Here is a 22,616-nt window from a genome sequence, read left to right on the forward strand (position 1 = left end):
TCATGGTAATAGTCATTAGAAAAGACTGATCACAGTCCTCAGGGACCTAAAGGAAGAGAGGGTGGGACATCACTGGACAGCCATTCCTGGCCTAAGGGAAACGTGAAATTAGAGGAAGATTACTTCCTCCTTTTTTCTGAATTAGTCTCTGTAAGTGGCCCTGGAAGACAGATGCAATATTGCAGAGATAACTAAACAGCAGACCAAAGCCAATTGTCAGGGTTGTTTAGAATTTGGGATCCATTGTTGAGATTGCATACCGTTTAGTATTCAAGGTCTAGCAAGTGGTGTCAGAGTGGCAGGGTCTTTGGTTGAGAAGGAGACATGGCATTGTTGGGCAGGTAGTCACTATAAATGGCAACTCCATGGTCTGTTTATATCCTCTTTCTAACAGGAAGGCTCCTGGGTGTATAATGTCATGTTCTAAACTGGAAAAGTCTTTTTTGGTGATTGGCTTCTTTGATCTTGTATCTTGCCCCCTTCATGTTAGTATCACCAAAGTGCCTAAAGTTAGCCTCTGCTTTCAGATTCCCACACTGAAAACCCGCCCTCTGTGCTGCTAGACTAGACTAGGTGGGAAAGAGTGCAGGATTCTGGTGGAAACCTGGCATGGAATTTCTAAGTATCCTAAGTTTTGTCTCTGTCTCCAAATGTGAGATCATCTAAAGAGGCCCCAAATCTTTGGAACCCAGATTAGAGCTGGGAAGAGGGAGTTCACAGAGGTATCAGCCTTGGGAGATTCTGGACTATGATCAGAAAGTGGTGTAAGGACATGAGGCACGTGGCAGTGGTGCTGACTCTTCTCCAGCCTTAGGGTGCTAGTTGGAGCCTTTGCTGTCACTCAGTACAAGGCCTGGAGCTACCTCTTTGGAGCACTGTGCTAAAAGACAAAGCATCAGGTGTCCCCATGTTGAGCAAGGGGTACCCTTGAAAGTATCAGTTCCCAGGTTGATGGTAACTAGAAGAGCTTTCGGGGTAACTTTGAAAAAGCCAGAGAATAGGTTAGAAAACACATGAGTGGAAATTTCTTGTCCTTTGCAATAAGGCAAGGGGGGAAAGGAATTAAGTACTTCTATTTACTGAACCCATGGGCCTTGCTTTTATGGGCCTCTCCTTTTCGTCGTTTTGTGGTATTCCTCTTTTTAGCATTTCTTCCCTTTTCACTGGCCTTAGATCTCTTGATCTTTACCCAGAAGGAAAAATAAATGAGGCCAAGAAGGATGACAAAACTAGAGTAAGCAAAAGGAGAACCAAAGAAGTTATAGGAAATAAAAATATTAGGGAAGTTAGGCTACAGCAAAAGAGAGAGGAGAAACATTAGGGAGAAAAAAAATGGATTTAGGTAGAGGTTATACAAAAGGAAAGGTAAGTGAGTATCGAGAGGGCAAAGGCTAAGAGGGGGTGGTGATGGCAGAAACATGTAAGAAACCCGTAGACAAAACAGGAAAAACTAAACCTCCTTCCCTTCACCTCTTTCCTTCTTTCTTCCCTTCTTTCCTTCCTACAAACACTGAGTGCTGACTCCATGCCAAGCACTATCTAGGTACTGCGGATAAAAGATGAACAAGACTCCTTCCCTGCTTTAGAAGAGTTCATATGTAGTGGGGAGATAATGTAGGGTGTGGGGTGAGAAGTGTGTTTCTTAGAACTCCTTTTTCTATGTGTAGGTAAGGAGGGGACTAAGAAAAATGGAGGACTCCCCCCAGAATGGGTTCTGAAGTTATCTTTGTAATTGGTATTGGGCTGAGGGTGGAAGACCAGCTGACATGTATGGTCCAAGGGTTCAGACCCTCCTCATGGCTGCTGCTTTGGGTGGTAAGTGGGGTTGTGTTATAGGTACTGGCAGGAGTCTTTAGTGAGGCAGGGATAGGATGCTTCCTGTGTCCTAGTGCCACATCCCACAGGCATGGGGTGGTGGTGGGAGTTGTGTTAGCACCTCTCCTTTCCGAGAAGTACCTCTGTGCTGTTTGCAGAGGGTTCAGCTGTGACTCACCTTGGGCTCCTGCTTGGCTTTCATGCTATGTGCAAAAGAGAGCAAAAGGGAGTTGTGAGAAATTTGGAAAATACAGAGAAGAATAAGAAGCATCTTTATCCTAAAATAACAAAAAAGAAGCTGAAGAAAAATGTTTTGGTGTTCGACTTCTGTGTTCATGAAGTCCAGGAAGCCCAAGGGCCAGAGGGCAAATACCCCTCTTATAGAAGAGACTACCAGTATTTAAGAGTGGGTTAAGGGTCTTTGCTGAGGCTGGAGATATAGACAGAACAGAAAGATCCTAGATTTTCACCCCTTGACGGGAGAGACTTTTGGGGTCTTTATTTTTGTAAGGGTATTTAAGAACTTCCATTTCCTCAGAGATGGAGTAAGGTTTGCTCTATATCTAGTTTTGGTTTTATAAGGTGGACACTGAAAAGTAGCTGTGAGTTTCCAGAGTTTGAGGCAGACAACGTTGGAAGGTTAAGATTGGATCTGGGAACTCTTTCCTACGTGGTCTATTTTGAAGGTATTCACTTCCATTGAAACTAGTTGGGAGAGGGTCTTAAAGTTGCCTGGCTAGAGTCCACAAGACCCTGGAACTAAGACTCTGGCCAGATGGACACTCAAACCTGTGGACACAAAGTTGGGGGAAGTACATTGGATCCACTACTGTCATTTTATCACACATTTGGAAGAGTGTTTTGTGTACCAAAGTCCTATAGTGATAGACAGTGGATTACCTTAGACAGATACCTTTACTAAAGTAATAGCAGCAGCACCATATTTTTGTCATTTGCCACGAGCCACTGAAAACTCTCAAAAAATTCCACAGTCCTTGGACAGCATGTAATTTCCACTGATTCAGCCCAGCAACAATGGCAAGTCACAGAATTTCCCCAATTTCATTTCTTTGAGCAGATGGTCAGAGGAGGAGCTCTGGGTCATCAGGAGTATGACCAGAGACTTTGTGGAGATTCTAAAATCTCTGGTTTATTGATTAAGTGTTCTCACCCTGCTTTCCCCTCCTGGAGGTATTTCTCTATGGCCATTTAGTAAATTCCCATGACGTTGGTCCTTTTACGACATTTTCATGTTTGTTTTCTAGTTCTCACATTTGACTTATGGTGTATGTTCTGCCTCTGCTAAGATGTTTTTGGCTGTTCTTACAACTAACTTTCAGCTGTCCTTTGGGAAAAGGCCAGATAATTCCTAACTATGGTGAAAACAAAAGCAAAAACAAACCTGTGTGTCTTACCATTTCTGGCATCTGGTTTTGTTTTGTTTCCTTTTAAATGGTGTTTAGTGTCTGGATCCCAAAGCCTGCAGATCCAATAACATACTTCCTGCCTGGGAATAAGGCTTGGAGAGTGCAGCCAGAAATAGCATGATGGGCTCCAATCTGCAGGCTCCTATACTCCCCTCATACTTGTTCAGTTTCAAAAAGTGCTACTTGTTGAAAGGGCTTCAGTGAGTTTTCTCTGGTAGAACCTTGTTTCCAAAATGGAAAATGTTAGATGTGAAGATGTTTTGAACAAGGAACAAAAAGTGTTTTGATCCTAGCACTGTCCTTATTAGCCATATTACCTTTGGCACATCTCCAGATTTCTTTGGGTTGTGGTTTCCTCATGGGTAAAGTGGGGATATCAATACCTACCTCACAGGGTTATTGTGCACATTAAATGTGCTCAGTAATCTGTCAGACTATATACATCTTTGCACATTTTTATTAGGATTTAAGAGCTGTTTTGAAATATTCCCTGGCCACATAACAGATATAATGACATTTCTGCTATCAGATTAAGGGTTTTCCCTGTCATATATTGCATCGTTAAGACACTGGAGCAAAATTTTATGTTTCTATGTAAATATTTTTAGATGGAGAGGATCCATAGCTTTCATCAGTTTCCTAAAGGGGGTTCATTGCCCTAAAAAGTTAAAAAAACAGTGCTTCAGAATTGGAAACTTGGATTCAGTAACAGAAATAAGTTTATTATTTCCTTTCAGAAGCCCTCTCTTAACACATCTGCAGAATTAGTTGCAATGTTTTTAGATAGTGAATTTTTTTTTTTTTTTTTTTTTTTTTTTTTTTGGCTTTTTAGGGCCACACCCATGCAATACGGAAGTTCCCAGTTCCCAGGCTAGGGGTTGAATCAGAGCCCTTGGCCTATGCCACAGTCACAGCAATAGGAGATCCAAGCTGCATCTGTGACCTACACCACAGCCTAGGACAAAGCTGAATCACCCACCCACTGAGTGAGGCCAGGGATTGAATCTGCACCCTCGTGAATACTAGTCAGATTTGTTTCCGCTGAGCCACAATGGACACTCCCAATAGTGAAATTCTTAATGAGGCCTGATGACTGTTACAGAATATTTAAAACTGGGACTGAAAATATCAGTCATGGTAGCCGTTAGATATCCAATTGCCTACAGTGTGAGGGTGGGTATAAAATTATTAACTATATGGCTCTACAAAAGTCCCTTACTTCAGGGAATCTGTTACCTTATTTGCAAAGTAAGGGATTTGACATTGAAGATTTCTAAAGTTCTTAGGTTGAATTCTCTAGGAAAGTGAGACCCAAGCTGGATTTGGATGGAACCCTACTGTGACAGAAGTGAACCAGGCTTTGGGGAAGAGGGAAAAAGCAGGAGTGTCAGAGTGAGGAGGAGGGGCAGAGCATCCAAGGAGCCTGTCCTTGATTAAGGAGAGAAAGGCCTGCTGAGGTGAAGAGGCAGGGTAATTGGGGCAGGAAGAGAGCTGCTGGGCTACTTCCTACGATCCAAGACTGATGGACTAGAGGCTCCACCTCCACCTTTCACCATGGGATTGACTTGCCAGAACACAAACCCCACCCCCACATAAGGTATTTTAAGCATAAGATCTTTATATTTTTAAACTTCTTTAAATATATTATTATTAACTAAAGTTGACATTAGGGTTCACTATTTTATTTTTTTTTAATTGGATTGAGGCTGTATGTACATGTAGGATGACTGGCTCATCATATGGTGAGTGTATATTTAATAGCCAAAGAAACTATCAAACCATTCTTTGAATTGATGGTACTATTCTACGTTCTCACTATAATAGTGAGCATCATATTCTCACCAACACTTGATAGATCTTTTTAATTTTAGCATTCTGACAGATTTAGAGATACCTCATTGTGGTTTAAATTTGTAGTTCTCTAATGACTAGTGATGTTGAGCATCTTTTCTTGTGTTTATTTGCCATTCACATATTTTCTTTGGCAAAGTGTCTGTTCAAATCCGTTGTCTCCTTCTTCATTTTTTTTTTTTTACTGAGTTTTAAGAGGTTTTTAAAAAATATTTTATTTTTTAAATTTTATTACACTTATAGTTGTACAAAAATCATCACATCAAATTTTATAGCATTACCATCCCAAACCCTCAGTGCATCTACCACCCCACAACCTGTCTCATTTGGAAACCATAAGTTTTTTTTTTTTTTTTTTTGTCTGTTTGCCATTTCTAGGGCCACTCCCATGGCGTATGGAGGTTCCCAGGCTAGGGGTCGAATCGGAGCTGTAGCCGTGGGCCTATGCCAGAGCCAGAGCAACATGGGATCCGAGCCACATCTGCAACCTACACCACAGCTCATAGCAATGCCGGATCCTTAACCCACTGAGCAAGGCCAGGGATCAAACCTGCAACCTCACAGTTCCTAGTTGGATTCGTTAACCATTGAGCCACGACGGGAACTCCTGATGACTGTAGATTTGTAGTATAGTCTGAGGTAAGGAAGCCTGATTCCTCCAGCTTCATTTTTCTTTTTCAGGATGTCTTTGGCTATTCTGGGTCCTTTGTGCTTCCAAACAAACTTTAAAAGATTTTGTTCGAGTTCTGTGAAAAATGTCCTTGGTAATTTGATAAGGATTGCATGGAACCTGTAGATTGCCTTGGGTACTATAGTCATTTCGATAATATTGATTTCCATCTATTTGTGTCATCTTTGAGTTCTTTTATCAGCATCTTATGGTTTTCAGATGGTCTTTTGTCTCTTTAGGTAGGTTTATTCCTAAGTGTTTTGTTTTATTTGATGCAATGGTAAATGGGATTGTTTTTCTAATTCCTCTTTCTGAACTTTTGTTGTTAGTATATAGAAATGCAGTCAATTTCTATATTAATTTTGTATCCTGCAACTTTGCCAAATTCATGGATGAGCTCTAACAATTTTCTGGTAGAGTCTTTAGGATTCTCTAGGTATAGTATCTTGTCATCTGCAAATAGCAATAGTTATACTTCTTCCTTTCCAATTTGGATTCCTTTTATTTCTTTTACTTCTCCGATTGCTGTGGCTAGGACTTCCAAAACTATGTTGAAGAGTAGTGGTGAGAGCGGACATCCTTATTTTGTTCCTGATCTCAGCAGGAATTCTTGTAGCTTTTCACCATTGAGAATGATGTTAGCTCTGGATTTGTCATATATGGCCTTTATTCTGTCGAGGTAGTTTCCTTCTATGCCCACTTTCTGAAGGGTTTTTATCAGAAATGGGTGTTGGATTTTGTCAAAGGCTTTTTTCCGTGGCTTTTGAGAGGATCATATGGTTTTTATTCTTCAGTTTGTTAATGTGATGTATCACACTGACTGATTTGCAGATATTGAAGAACACTTGGATCCCTGTGATAAATCCCACTTAATCATGATGTACAATCCTTTTTATATATTGTTGGATTCGGTTTGCTAGTATTTTGTTGAGGATTTTTGCATCTATGTTCATCAGTGAAATTGGCCTGAAATTTTATTTTTTTGCAGTATCTTTGTCTGGTTTTGGTATCAGGGTGATGGTGGCCTCATAGAATGAGTTTGGGAGTGTTCCTTCCTCTGCAACTTTTTGGAATAGTTTCAGAAGGATAGGTGTTCACTCTTCTCTAAATGTTTGATAGAATTTGCCTGTGAAGCCATCTGGTCCTGGACTTTTGTTTGTTGGAAGTTTTTTAATCACAGTTTCAACTTCAATTTTTGTGATTGGTCCATTCACCTTTTCTATTTCACCTTGGTTTAGTCTTGGAAGATTGTACTTTTCTAAGAATTTGTCCATTTCTTCTGGGTTTTCCATTTTATTGGCATATAGTTGCATATAGTAGTCTCTTATGATCCTTTGTATTTCTGTGATGTCTGTTGTTACTTCTTTTTCATTTCTAATTTAATTGATTTGAGTCCTCTGTCTTTTTTGCTTGATAAGTCTGGCTAAGGGCTTATCAATTTTGTTGATCTTTTCAAAGAACCAGCTTTTTGTTTCATTGATCTTTTCTATGGTTTTCTTTGTTTCTATTTCATTGATTTCTGCTCTGATCTTTATGATTTCTTTCCTTCTACTAACTTTAGGTCTTGTCTGTTCTCTCTCTAGCTGGTTTAGGTGTAAAGTTAGCTTGTTTATTTGAGCTTTTTCTTATTTCCTGAGGTAGGCTTGTATTGCTCGAAACTTTCCTCTTAGAACTGCCTTGGCTGCATCCCATAGATTTTGGAGTGTCGTATCTTTGTTGTCATTTGCTTCTAGGTATTTTTTAATTTCCTCTTTGATTTCTTCAGTGATCCATTGTTTGTTTAGTAGCATGTTGTTTAGTCTCCACGTGTTTGTGTTTTTTGCAGTTTTTTCTTGTTGTTGATTTCCAGTCTTATAGCATTGTGGTTGGAAAAGATGCTTGATATGATTTCAATTTTCATAAAGTTACCAAGGCTTGATTTGTAGGCCAGGATGTGATCAATCTTAGAGAATTTTCCATGTGCACTTGAGAAGAATGTGTATTCTGTTGCTTTTGGATAGAATGTCCTGTAAATATCTACTAAGTCCATCTGGTCTAATACTTCATTCAGGGCCTGTGTTTCCTTATTGATTTTCTGTCTGGATGTTCTGTCCATTGCTGTAAATGGGGTGTTAAAGACCCCCACTATTATTGTGTTATTGTCGATTTGTCCTTTTAAGGTTGTTAGCAGTTGCCTTATATATTGTGGTGAACCTATGTTGGGTGCATAGATATTTAAAATTGTTATATCATCTTCTAGGATTGATCCTTTGATCATTATGTAGTGTCCTGCCTTGTCTCTTAAATTATTCTTCATTTTAAGCTCTATTTTGTCTGATATGTGTATTGCTACTCCAGCTTGCTTTTGATTCATGTTTAAAAAATATTTTAGATATGAACACTTTATCAGCTATGTTGTGTTTGATATTTTCTCCCAGTATGTGACTTGTTTTTTAACAGTGTCATTTTTTTTCTGTCTCTTTAGGGGTGCAGCATATGGAGGTTCCCAGGCTAGGGGTTGAATTGGAGCAGTAGCCACTGGCCTATGTCACAGCCACAGCAACATGGGATCCGAGCCCTGTCTGCAACCTACACCACAGCTCATGGCTCAACCCACTGATTGTAGACAGGGATCAAACCTGCATCCTCATGGATACTAGTCAGATTTATTAACCACAAGCCACAACAGGAACTCCTAACAGTGTCTTTTAGAGCAGAAATTTATAATTTTGATAAAGTCTAATTTTTCAGTTAGATTTTTTTATGCATTGTATTTTTGGAGTAGTATCTAAAAAAATTGTTGCCTAACTTAAGGTTACAAGGGTTTTATTTTGTTTTCATCTATAAGATTTATAGCTTTATATTTTACATTTAGGCTTATGTTTCATTCTGAGTTAATTTTTGTGTATGTTTAAAAAGTTATATATGATTCTTCAAAAATATGGCTCAAAGTTAACTTTTTTGGCATAAGGAGATCCACCTGTTCCAACACCATTTATTGAGAAGACTATTGTTTCTCCACTGCTTTGCAACTTTTTTTTTTTTTTTTTTTAAGGGCTGTACCTGTAGCATATGGAGGTTCCTAGGCTAGGAGTCTAATCGGAGCTGTAGCTGCTGGCCTACACTACAACCACAGCAACATGGGATCTGAGCTGCATCTGCAATCTACACCACAGCTTAACCAGATCCTTAACCCACTGAGCAAGGCCAGGGATGGAACCTGCAACCTCATGGTTCCTAGTTGGATTTGTTTCCACTGTGCCATGACAGGAACTCCTGCTTTGCAACTTTGTCAAATATCATTTGCTCATATTTGAGTGCTTCTATTTCTGGATTTTCTATTGTGTTCCATTGATTAATTTGCTGATTTTTATGCCAATACCATGCTGTTTTGATTACAGTACTTTTATAGTAAGTCTTAAAATAAAATAGCCTTTATTATTCTTCTGAATTCTTTTTAGAGTTGTTTTGACTATCATAGGTCCTTTGCAATTTTCATATGAATTTTAGAATAAGCTTGTCAATTTCTCCCAAAATGCTTGCTGGGATTTTTATTAGGATTACAAGAAATCTGTAGCTCAATTTTAGGAGAATTGCCATATTAAAACTGAGTCTTCTGGAGTTCCCAATGTGGCTCAGTGGGTTAAGAACCCAACATAGTGTCCACAAGGATACAGGTTTGATCCCTGGCCTTGCTCAGTGGATTGAGGATCCAGCGTTGCCACAAGCTGTGGTGTAGATTGCAGATGTAACTCAGATCCAGTGTTGCTGTGACTGTGGTACTGAGCAGCAGCTGCAGCTCTGATTTGACTCCTGGCCTGTGAATTTCCATATGTTGCAGATGTGGCCATAAAAAAAAAATGAGTCTTCTGAACTGCAAACCATGAAATAACTTTCCATGTTAGTTAGATCATGTTTAATTTCTTTCAGCAATGTTTTGGTCTTGTACGTCTTTTGTTATAGGTCTTGTACATCTTTTGTCAGATTTATCCTAAGTAGTTAATATTTTAATGCTTTTGTAAATGGCATTGTTTTTAAAATTTCAGCTTTCAGTTGCTTGTTGCTGGTTTGACAATTGTAATTGTTTTGCATATTGATCTTGTGTCTCACAAATTTTGCTAAGTTCTTATTAGTTCTAGTGTTTTTTTTTTGTTTGTTTTTTTTGGAAGACTCCATCAGATTTTCTATATAGAAAATCCCATTATCTGTGAATAAGGACATTTTATTTCCTTTATATTGTAGATGACTTCTTTTTTTTGCCTTATGGTACTGGTTAGAAACTCCAGAATAGTGTTAATTAAATATGATGTTAGCTGTAGATTTTCTTCAATGTCCTTTATCAGATTAAGGAAGTTGTCTTCTGTTATTAGTTTGCCAAGAATTTTTAATCTGGAAGGGATGTTGGATTTTTGTCAAATGTCAAATGGCTTTTCTGCATCCTCTGAGATGATTATGTATTATTGCTGTTGTTTTGAAAAAACAAACTAGCTCTGTTGTCTAGAAAAATTGGGGAACAGAGAGTTAATTTATTTTGCCACACCCACAGCATGCAGATATTCCTGGACCAGAAATTGAATTTGTGCCATGGAAGTGACAATGCTGGATTTTTAACTGACTGAGCCACCAGGGAACTCCTAATAAGGTGGGGCTTTGGCCTAATTTGTGGGCTTTCATGTTTCCCTAAGAGGTAGATTTGAGGAATAGCCTTGTCCAGAAGCAGAGGTATAAAGGCCATCTCTGGTTGCTATGCTATTAAGAGTTGATTTGGTCCCTATGATGACTCCTGTCTGTGTCCCAGCACTGAAGTTGTCCCATCTTCTCAAAGTGACTTGAGTGGATGTTTCTGCCAGTAGTAACAGCAATAGGAGTAATGTCCCACTTTTATTTTCCAAGTGGCTGGAACTAACTATTGTCATTTATCTCTAAAGACTCAAGTCAAAGGAGTTCCTGCCATGGCTCAGCGGAAATGAATCTGACTAGTATCTATGGGGACACAGGTTCAATCCCTGGTCTCACTCAGTGGGTTACGGATCCGGCATTGCCATGAGCTGTGGTGTATGTAGGTCGCAGATGTGGCTCGGATCTGGCTTTGCTGTGGCTGTGGTGTAGGCCAGCAGCTACAGCTCCAATTTGACACCTAGCCTGGGAACCTCCATAAGCCATGGGTATGGCCCTAAAAAGACAAAAAATAAACAAAAATTTAAAAAATAAGGCATCAGGTCAAATACCACTATTTCCTGTAATGTCTTCTGTCTTCCCTAGACAAAATTGACCCTCTGAATTTTCCAAAACACTTGTCCTGTACCTCCATGCCTTGACATAATAGGTCTGTTTGAGAGCAGAATCTAAGACTCATCTCTGGTTTTGCAGTACCTGGTGGCAGGTTGTGAACTAAATTGTTTATAAGTGACATCTGTTTTTGGGGGGTTTTCACCCAGGTTCCTTGAGGACTACCCTTTGCCTCATGCTTTCTCCCTCAAATGCTTGTGACCATCTACTCCTAGATCATTACTCTCGGGCAAGGCTTTCTCAGACTTCCTATGGAGACATCAGAAATAGAAAACACTTGCTAGCTTGTACCTTTCAAGATCTGGAGATCTGGTGCTAGCTGCAACTTCTTGGAGTTTTGTATTTCCCCTGAAAAATCCATGTACATTTTGTTTTGTGTGTTCTACCACATGTGAAAAGTTTTCTCATAAAAGTTACAGAAAATGTACATAATTCCTTAGTTCCACAGAGGGTAGTCTGAGAACCACAGTGCTAAATAGTCATTGATTACTAATGTTCACTACAGTTCCCGGAAAGGCATCAGATGGCACTCTGCAAGGAGGAATTTCTGAAACCTGGACTCGGTTGTGTGTGGGGGGGTGATTTGGGAAGATGTACGCAGGTGGTAATCACCTTTTTACTTGCATCTTATTCTAATAAAAAGTTGTTACAGATAGGGGAGTTTGGAACCCAAGTTTCACTCTTTTGTTAATGCTGATAGAAAAAATACCTCACAGATAGCTGAGAATATGAATTGATAATTGAGATGTAATTAGTATTCTCTGAAATTTCTATAAACATTACTTGATATCATAAAAGAGTTTACCCAGGTTTACATTGATTTGTAGGAACTGTAAACTAGTTTGTGTTTTTCCATATAAACAGCTCAGCTTGGAGTATCCATTGACTCCATCTTAATTTTGGATACTGACCAGTATCCAAAATTAAGAAATAAATTAACCAAAGCAAAACAATACATGTCCTTAAGAGTAAACCATTTCGGGGAGTTCCTGCTGTGGTGCAGCAGATCCAGCATTGTCTCTGTGGTGGTATGGGTTCGATCCCTGGCCAAGAACAGTGGTTTAAGGATCTGATGTTGTACAGGTGCGGCTTGGATTTGATCTTTGGCCTGAAAACGTCCATGTGCCACGGGTGTGGCAAAAAAAAAAAAAAAAAGTAAACCATTCTTTCTTAAAGGAACTTTGCCAACTCATTGATCATCTTCCTTGGGAATAAGTCAGAATCCTTCCATCAAATGCTCAGTTCAGCTCAAGAAATCAACATCTGGGGTGTAGGTGTAATAGGCCATTCCCATGCAGCACCCTAGGACAGGCACGAAGGCTCTTCCCAGGGAAGATGTTAACAGCTGTTTAAACAACATGATGTTTCCTTAAGTTTCCCTGAGTTGATGAACTTCAATTACATAGACTGATATACACATAATAGAGTGCATTGAATGACTTTGTAGCAGCCAGAGCTCATTTGATGTCTTCATTGGTATATCAACTGCCCTTTTCAGTAGTGGTCCTCTGAAAGCACCAAGTAAAGCTGTAAGGTTAGTTGATATCCTTTGAGACAATTTTTCAAATTGCTTGTACTTTGGGGAAGTATTTCAGAGAACTTATGCTTCCTGCCAGATATCCAGACCAGCACTATACAAAAGAAACAGAAATTATTTTCAGTATTTTCTTTTGCCCTGTATATCCAAAATGTGATCTAAAGATGTAATATAAAAATTACGAATGAGGAGTTCCCGTCATGGCTCAGTGGTTAACAAACCCAACTAGGATCCCTGAAGACTTGGGTTTGATCCCTGGCCTCGCTCAGCTCATTGCTTGGATCTGGCATTGCTAAGGCTGTGGTGTAGGCCATCAGCTACAGCTCGGATTAGACCCCTAGCTTGGCAACCTCCATATGCTGCGGGGAGGCCCTAAAAAGACAAAAAAAAAAATGAGATATTTTACATTTTTAATACTAAATCTTATATTTTATACTTAAAGCACATCTCAGTTCAAACCAGCCACATTCAAGTGCTCAATAGTCACCTGTGGCTAATGGCCACTGTTTTGAACAGCAGAGGTCTAAACTTTCTTTTATGCAGACTTGTCCTTAATCTCTTGGGCTCTGAAGTGGCCACTATTAATGTACAAATTCCATTTAAAGTCTCCTTCCTGATTTCACTACTTGATAAATATAATCACAAGGTCTATTCCTTATGAAGGCCTATTCTTCTTTAGAGGAGTAGATAATATCTTTCCCTGTTACAAAAGTAACATGTTTATTGGGTTGATCCAGAAAATACACTTAAGCAAAAGGAGAAAGAGAATAATCTATGATCCCACTGTCCAGAGATAACTACGTACTCTAAGTGGCCATTTTGATAGATTTTTTCTCATAGACATATTTTTTTCCAGAAATGGGATCACATGCTACATGTTGTTTTCTTATGATTATTACCTTCTACAACTTCAGTTGTAATGATCTAAAACATGGATGTGCCTCAGTTTACTTAACCATCTGCTGTTGCCCAAAGGTTACTAGACCTGAGAACTTGCCCTTGAAAAGGAATGACTATCACCTGGATATATCCTAAGAGCACAATACATTTGTGATAAATGAAAGAAGGGTGGAGTAGGGGATGTGCTGAGTGGCCATGGTATGTACTGAATGCATCAGCTCCTCTGGTAGTGCCATCCCATGTCACTCCAGAGTGAGAGCATTGTCATGGTGGAGGCTGTGGTGTGCTGCCCAGTCCACCCCATTCCCCTTCGGTTCCTAGGCAGTTGGTCTCCTAGCTGCTGACAAGTCACAGATAAATTCTTCTCCCCTTCCCTGGGAGAGCTCTCAGCCAGTGATTGACCGATGGGTGGCTATAATTGCCTGCCCCCTTGCTCATCCAGAGAATACCTTTTAGGGCTCTCTCAGCTCCTTGTAGAATCTGCAGAGGCCTGGGTTGGGATTGCATCGCAGCTCTTCTTCTCTCTGCCTGATCCTGCTTTCATTTCTTCATCCCTACCCACCCCTTCAACTTTCTCCCAGGTGTATCTCTCGAGAGCATCTTCCAATAACCTCCTTACATGCACATCTCTAGTTTACTCTGCTTCCCAGGGAACCCAATCTATAATAGACACTGAAGTTTACTTTACTGATCTGACAAAGAGTTTATGCATATGATATGCCTTACAGAGGCAAGTTAATATTTAGTTCTAATTGTAATAGTTACAGATTTCTCCACAATACTGGTGTTACTAGAAATGTAATATTTTCCTTCAAGGTTAAATTAGATCTGGCTTGGACCTGGTGCTTGAGAAGTCAACTGGAAGTATTCTGTATTTGCCATTTTTCACTTTTCACTTAGGATTTTCCCTTCTCTATGGCTCTTTTCTTACCATTTGGGCTCTGCCAAGATCCCAGGACACAGGTCTGAGAAAAAGTTGGCGGGGAGGTGGGGAGGCCCTGCTCATGTCTTAGCAGTCTTCTCCCAGTCAGGCTATTCCCCTTGTGGCACCCCTTACTCTGTGTTGGCCTAGGACCGCCCCTCCCACCACCACCATGCTCCACTCTGGACTAATGTGGGTCCACACCCCCCCAAGTGGAGGAAAAAATACTTCTACAACCTATTTCCTTCCTTGAAATTCCAGGCTTTATTCAGCCATTTCCTTATTCATCATGAGGGAATTTTATTCTGTAAACAGCAACTCTTGGCTGTCAGCCAGTCTGAAGCAGACTCAGACTCAGGAAAGTGGCACAGGCCTAAGTGAGCTGGCTAACTTTCATATTTCCCCTGGAGAGGCAACAGTTTATAAATTTCTCTACCCAGAAGCAGAGGTGTACAAATGACCTCTGGTTCCTGTGCTGGGAATAACGGGTAGTTCCATTTTTATGAGGATTCCTAACTCTTTCCTCTTTAGTTCCTAAAATTATTCCCTATTCTTCTCATATATTAAGTTGGGCTGGCAAGCCGTTGCTGTCAGATGGATCAGGCAAGGTATGATCGAGTCATTATAATGGGTTGAACTGTGTCCCCAGAAAGATTTGTTGAAGAGCCAACCCCCAGTCCCACAAAATAATAGCATCTTTACAGATATAATTAGTTAAGATGAGGTCTTACTGGAATAGGATAGGCCCTTCATCCAATAAGACTTGTCCCCTTTATAAGAAGAGAAGAGATACAGAGGCACAGAACCTGGAGGGGAGAATGCCATGCGATGAGGCAGGCAGAAGCTCAAGTGTTGCAGCTGCAAGCCAAGGAGCTCCAGGGATTTCTGGCAAGCAACCAGAAGCCAGGAGGATACAAGGAAGGAGTGTCCTTATAAGTTTCAGAGGGAGCGTGACCCACTGACGCCTTCATTTTGGATTTCTAGATTTCTAGCTCTAGAGTTATGAGACAATAAATTTCTGTTTTCTTTTTCTCAAGAGACACTATAAAAATATGAAAAGCAAGTCACAGGGAGACATTTACAGTACTTAAAAATGACCAAGAAGTAGTGTTCAATATGTGTATGTATAAGAGGAGGAAACAACAAAATAAAAGTACTTTTTAAAACAATTTAAAAGAATGTTATAGGAGAAAGCTGAAAGGCGAACACGTGCAGTTTCTTTTAAACTCAGTTATCAACAATAGAAATGTAAAAACTAAAATAACTTAACATTTTTAACTCATTGTATCAGTTTTGTTAAGGCCGCCGTAACAAGGAACTACAGACCAGGGGGCTTAAATAATTTATTTCTCCACAGTTCTGGAACTAGGGGTCAAAATCCAGGTGTTGGCAGGGTTGACTTCTAAGGGACCCTCTCCTTGGCTTGTAGGTGGCCATCTTCATATTGTCTGTCCCCTGTGCTTGTCAGTTCTAATCTATTCTCTCCGTATAAGGATGCCAGTCTCATCAGATTAAGGCTCACCCTAATGACCTCATTTAACCTTAATTCTTTAAAAGATCCTATCTCTAAATATTTGGAGCTACTATGAGTTGTGACTTCACATATAAATTTTGGGAGAACACAATTCTTCCACAACACTCACCATATTATCAATATTTTAAAATCTGATCATACTACTACATGTAGTTGAGGATCAAAGCAATAGGAAATCTCACAGCTATGAGGGAAGTAATTTTGCATTAAAACTGAAGATGCAAATGCTCTATTACTAGCTATTCTATTCCTACAGATATACTCTAGAAAACATCTGCACAGGTAATTGATGATACCGGTGATCATACCAGCAGTGGAAAAATAGGAAACAATCCAAGCATCCATCAGCAAGAGACTGAAGTATAATTATACAGTGAAATGCTATACATCAGTGAAAATGAACTAGAGCTATACATGTGCACATAAATCAAACAAGCAGAATATAGAGTGAAGAAAAACAAATTGCAGAGGAATATTTACAGTATTATCATTTTTATAAAAAAGAGAACCCAAAACTTTGGGGATATATATATGTTTAAAGAGAGAGGAGAGAGAAAGAAAGAACAGTAAGTCCAAAATTCAAGGTAGTATTTAACTCTGGGAAAGAAAGAGACAAGAATGTGGTTGATAAGGCTTACTAAGGGATCTTCAACTGTTTTGAAAATAGTTTATTTCTTAATCTGATTGGTGGGTAAACAATTGTTCATTATATTATGCTTTGGGTTTTTTGCATATATAAAATATTTTTTTAAAAAATTAATAAAAGATAAAATGTGAATAGAGTCTCACAAAAATCTTCCACAGGAATGTTGCTTTTGATCAGTATTAAAGTAGTTGGTGATAGGAAGGAGAAAAGACAAATCAGTGACCAACTAGGATCAAACATTGTGCTAGGGATCAAGATTAGAGCATTATTTTGTAGACATTCCGTAAGGAAGTATAAGCTGCTACACATTAATTACTGTGCTCATCAATTTAATAAGTCATATTAAGTACTTGATCTAATGATAAAGGTATAATTAATCACTGTCATAACATAAATGTACCTAAATGGTTGAATTTTTATTTTTATTTTTTTTGTCTTTTTGCCTTTTCTAGGGCTGCTCCCATGGCACATGGAGGTTCCCAGGCTAGGGGTCGAATCGGAGCTGTAGCCGCTGGCCTACACCAGAGCCACAGCAACGCCAGATCCAAGCCACGTCTGCGACCTACACGAGAGCTCACGGCAACACTGGATCCTTAACCCACTGAGCGAGGCCAGAGGCCAGGGATCAAATCCACAACCTCATCGTTCCTAGTTGGATTTGTTAACCACTGAGCCATGACGGGAGCTCCCTAAATGGTTGAAATTTTAAAAGACTATTTGCCTTATGGAGATTCAAATAACATCAGTGACACTGTACATAACTTGGATTAAGCAATAATTATGACAAGCACCACAAGAAAGAATATACTAAATTCCTTAGAGTGGAAACTAAAAGTTAATATTTAACAAGGACCCCTGTATAGCACAGGGAACTATATGAAATACCTTGTGATAACCTACACTGAAAAGAATCTCAAAAATTATATATAGAGAGAGGGCTGTATACCTGAAACCAAAACAGCATTATAAATCAACTGAACTTCAATTTTTTAAAAAGTTAATACTAATTTCTCACCTGGTTCCTATATAGGTCACAAAACACATTTCTTAAAAGGTGGAAGAGGTCAAATATAAGAAACAATTCTTAACTTTAAATGAGTCTATTTGAAAAGACAAAATACCTGAGCACATAACCATCCACACCCCCTCAATCCAGTTAAATAGCAGTGCAAGTGTGTGTCTAATTTCAGCAAACAATATTTGACTATTATGTGCCAGTGCCGTGTAGGATCTGAGGGCTGGAGGTAAACTGAAGTCTCCTTTAAAGAGCTCTGTGGGAGAGAAAGAGGCAAATAAACAATTTGAATACCATGTGACAAGTGCCATTATAGGAGGGCCTGCACCAGCCTGGGGGTGGGGGATCAGGGAAGGCTTTCAGCCAGAGGTGATGCTTGAATTGAATAGAACAGATGAGAGGTGGGTTCCCCAGGCAGAGAGAACAACATAAGCAAAGACAAGAGATGAGAGAATATAGGCTTTCAGGGACCTGCAAGCACAGTGACAGGCCTGGTGGGTATAGTAGGGGATGAGGCTGGAGACAGTGAGGGGGAGGGGAGCAGGGGGGTTCTGGGGAAATACCATGAAGATTCTGATAAACAAGGCAAAGGAGTTTGGGCTTCATCCTGAAGGCAGTGGAGCACCACAGAAGGCTTGATGTCAGGGAAAGACATGATCAGGTTTGCTTTATAGCTCATGGAGGAGTCAGGAGAGCTGGCTGATTGGCAGTGAGCATGCATGTGAAGGGCACAGAAGTGAGGAAGCGCAGTGGAAAGATCTATGCTCTTTATGATTTACTAAGTCATGAACTTTGACACAAAATTTTCATTCTATCTTCAGGAAGGAATCCTTATCTTTCCCATCTTAAAGATGAAAGCAAGGCATATTGGAAGTTCAGTGACTTGCTGAAGGACAATAAAGAAAATAAATTGCTGACTAGAGCTCTAAGCCAGCTTTCCTGGTGCCAGATCCTGGGCTCCTTCTGTCATGTTACAGCAGTTACAAAACTTCACTGCATATTTTCAATTCTAACCTCATTTCTAGTTTTATCGTATCTTCCCTATCCTTATTTTCCTTCTGTTCCAATTACTTCACTTATCTCTTTTTATTTTATCTGATCATGTTGCACCTATTTTTGTAAGCTCACTCACACTAACTTTCAATGAACCAGGGCGTAAATTGATAAAAACTTCATTACCCACAAAAAACAATTTTTTTTGATGTTATATTCCATTCCAGTTCTGGGTCTTAGGAAACCATGTCTTTATCCCATTGTGATGAAAAAGGATATATAATTTTGTATATTGCTCATTTCATTGAATACTCCATCAGAAACTTCTCTGCATTGCTATATTTTCTTTTTTCTTTTTTTTTTTTTTTGTCTTTTTGTTGTTGTTGTTGTTGTTGTTGTTGCTATTTCTTGGGCCGCTCCCCGGGCATATGGAAGTTCCCAGGCTAGGGGTTGAATCGGAGCTGTAGCCACTGGCCTACGCCAGAGCCACAGCAATGCGGGATCCGAGCCGCGTCTGCAACCTACACCACAGCTCACGGCAACGCCGGATCGTTAACCCACTGAGCAAGGGCAGGGACCGAACCCGCAACCTCATGGTTCCTAGTCGGATTCGTTAACCACTGCGCCACGATGGGAACTCCTGCTATATTTTATTGATGATGCTTTCGATGCCTGTTTTTTTCTGAATACGCACTATCCTCAGCCTTCCCACTGGAGCTTTAACTGCCTTCACATCAGTCAAAGGTGTCAGTTTATGACCTCATTCAGTGTTCTTTACATAGCTGAATGCATGTCTTTTCTAATTTCACCATGCTAGGCTTTAGCTGATGATAAATTCCCTGGGTCTTTACTATGTAAATCACCTCAAATCCTGTTTTAGAACAAGGTATGGCATAAATAAAGAGAATCTGTACACTTCCTGGGAGGACAAGTATTCTGTCTATAAATGGTACAGCAGTACTCTGCATAGTGATTTCCTGCTTATGAAAACTGCCTGCTTTACTCTATTAAATCAATAAGGTGTATCATTTCAATTCAAGGCCTTGGGCCAAGGGTCTCTTCTTCTTGTACCTAACCACCTAGAGAGGAGATGGGTTCAGGAGAAATAGTTTTGAGGGAAGCATATAGGGAGGTGGTTATAAGCACTCAGGATAATGAGCCCAATGGATCTGGGTTTGCGTCCCAGCTCTGCTCTTACTGGATGTGAGACTTTAGACAAGTTTTTTATTCTCTATGAGTTTCTACATCCCTACCTTCTTTAGGGGGTTGCTTAGAAATTAAGACCCAGTACTTAGTGAATGTTCTGTAAACAATATTATTAAAGGGATAGTTTCTTTGAAATAATTTCAGAGCTTGAATACTAGATAATGGTGAGTCTTACGTGGTTATAAAGCACAAAACAATGAAACAACTGACATGATCAGAGTTCCCACTGGAGGGGTTGTTTTTTACTTTCTCCCATTGCTGTGATTTAAGAATCAGGAAGGAAACCAGGCCTCTAATGTGGATACAGCCTGCGGCTATGTGTTTAGATAAATGAATGATGGGAGTGTATCCTGCGTAAGTCATTTAATTTCTTTGTATCTTATTTTATCTTCTGTAGAATATTGATTCATGGAAAACTGATGGTTTTGGAAATCCCTCTTTAAAGAGAGTGTGTTTACAGCCGTGGTTATGTTCTTCTATGAACATGGATGTGTTGCCTCTCAAATCCCATGTCCTGCTTTCAGTGGACTTACTGATGAAGTGTTTGTGTGTGCATGTCACAAACGCCCTCAGGAGAGTGAAAGCCATTTTCACTGAGGTCTCATTGGAAATGAGCTGGCACATGGGCTGGATATAATGCAGGCGTGCTCTGCTTTAGAGAAGACCATTCACCGACGAATTTGCAGATTGGCCTGAAGAATCAACAGAACATGATTCAATCAGAGACCCCTGGGGACTCCTCTATGCCTGCAAGTTTGGCTACAACAGGAGCGGTTATTGGCTGCATATTGATTCATATTTGACCTATCAAAGAAGCATATTAGAAGTCAATAGTGATCATCATGATCATTCCTGTTTACTTTTTCACGTGTGGCAAGATCGTCGACAACAAGTGGGAGGCCTACCTGGGGCTGCTGCAGGCCTAGTACACCAAGGGGGAATGCCCTGGATGTGTTGGGCCTGAAGTGCTACTGCTGCCACTGCAGGCTGCTGACCAACTTGGACCTGATTGAGAAGCTGCTCAACTACGTGCCCCTAGAGAAGTGACCATGCAGCTGACGCACAGTGTTTTGCCCAGAGACCTTCCCCAGGTGGAGAGCTGGAGGCCTGCCTGCCCACAGCCCTGTCCACATGTCTCCCTCTCTGGAAAGAATCATCCAATAAATGCTTTTGAAGACCACAAAAAAAGAAAAAGAAAAAGTCAACAGTGATTGATTCCAAAAGAAAGCATTAATTCTTAATTCATACAAAACATTCACTGTCCTTAAAAGATTTGGAAATAAAAGTACTCATCCAGAGCAAAAAAAAATGGAAAATACTTAGCAGACTGAGTTGCTTTGAGAATTAATACTCTAGACATAAAGTGCAATATAAACCATGCATACAGCGCCTGACATAGACTCAGTGAATGATATTGAACTGAGTGGATGGATGGCAGGAGGAAGGAACGAATGAACAAAAGAGAGAAGGAAGGAAGAAATTAGCAGAAAATTAGGACTTACACTATATGGTCTGTGACGCATAATTTGAACCACCTTAGACGAGTCTCTTAATCTGAGCATCAGTTTCTTTTCTTGTAAACAGAAGCAATGTCCACTACACTGGTTTGTTATGAGAAAGAAATTGAATACAGCAGTTAGATATGTGGTTAAAAGCACATGACAGTCATAAGACCTGGATTGCAGATCAGGTTAAATTCAACACAATATAATTCATCAAATATTTACTGAGCACTTATTATTTGCTTGGTATTGTATCTCCAGGTGCTGAAACTGGATGAGATGAATAAGACAGCCAGACTTGTCTCTTGGAGAGGTCTTCTTTGGGACAGAGGCCAACCCAGGTTCTGGGTCATAACACTTGTTTTTATTTTATATCTATTCATAGTAAGTCCCCCAGTCCTAGTTGAGTTGCCCCAATCCTTGCCCATAAGAAACTCATAGTCCAGGAATTCCAGTTGTGGCTCAGTAGAAACGAATCTGACTAGTATCTATGAGGATGCAGGTTCGATCCCTGGCCTTGCTCAGTGGGTTAAGGATCCGGCGTTGCCGTGAGCTATGGTGTAGGTTGCAGATGCGGCTCGGATCTGGTGTTGCTGTGGCTGTAGTACAGGCCAGCAGCTGTGGCTCCAATTCGACCCCTAGCCTGGGAACCTCCATATACCATGGATACAGCCCTAAAAGGACAAAAAGAAAGAAACAAACTCAGTCTATTAGTCTACACCAAAAATTCCAAAGCAGCCTGGTATATGCAGCAATGGTGGCACATTTGTGTATGAAGGAAATGTGGAGAGGCTGACAACTGTAGTAGGGGAGTTGGGTAAAGGGTCCTAAAGGGGATGATGTCTGCTGAACAATAAAAAGGAGTTCCTATATATATAAAAAGTGGAGAAGGGTATTTCAGATAACAGGAAGCATCACATGTGAAGCCTAATAAATAGAAAATTGCTAGTTCTGGGTTCTGCCATTAACTAGCTCTATTGAAGGTTAATAGAATATCCTCAAATCCCACTGGAATTCCAGTTTTCTCATCTTCGAAAATGAAGGTTGTGGGATGGTGGAAAGGGACAATCTGAATTTTCTCTAAGGTGCTTTCTAACTGGATACCTGGATAGTAGAGCAGAGACAGGGATAGCTTTGGAAATATCATTTTTAGAACATGAGCTAGAAACCCCACCTTTCGTGACAATCAACATGATAGGCAGAGCCTGCAGTCACTCAGACATTTTTGCAAACATTAATTCACTCAATTCACCAATATACATGGCATTGACTGAGCCAGGCCCCATTCTATTAGGAAGGCCACGGTCCAGCAGAGGGAGACTGGGGTGTA

General features: G+C 40.1%; 1 pseudogene; it reads left to right on the forward strand.

The window, feature by feature from the left end:
* The first annotated feature begins 20,503 nt into the window (after positions 1-20,503).
* Positions 20,504-20,963, forward strand: LOC102164011 (DNA-directed RNA polymerases I, II, and III subunit RPABC5 pseudogene; annotated as a pseudogene).
* The last annotated feature ends 1,653 nt before the right edge of the window (positions 20,964-22,616 follow it).

Source organism: Sus scrofa, chromosome 1 (assembly GCF_054392235.1).
Source record: "Sus scrofa isolate SSC_HxYL_T2T_F1_AM1 chromosome 1, Sscrofa_HxYL_maternal_Yorkshire_Landrace_v2.0, whole genome shotgun sequence".
NCBI lineage: Eukaryota > Metazoa > Chordata > Mammalia > Artiodactyla > Suidae > Sus > Sus scrofa.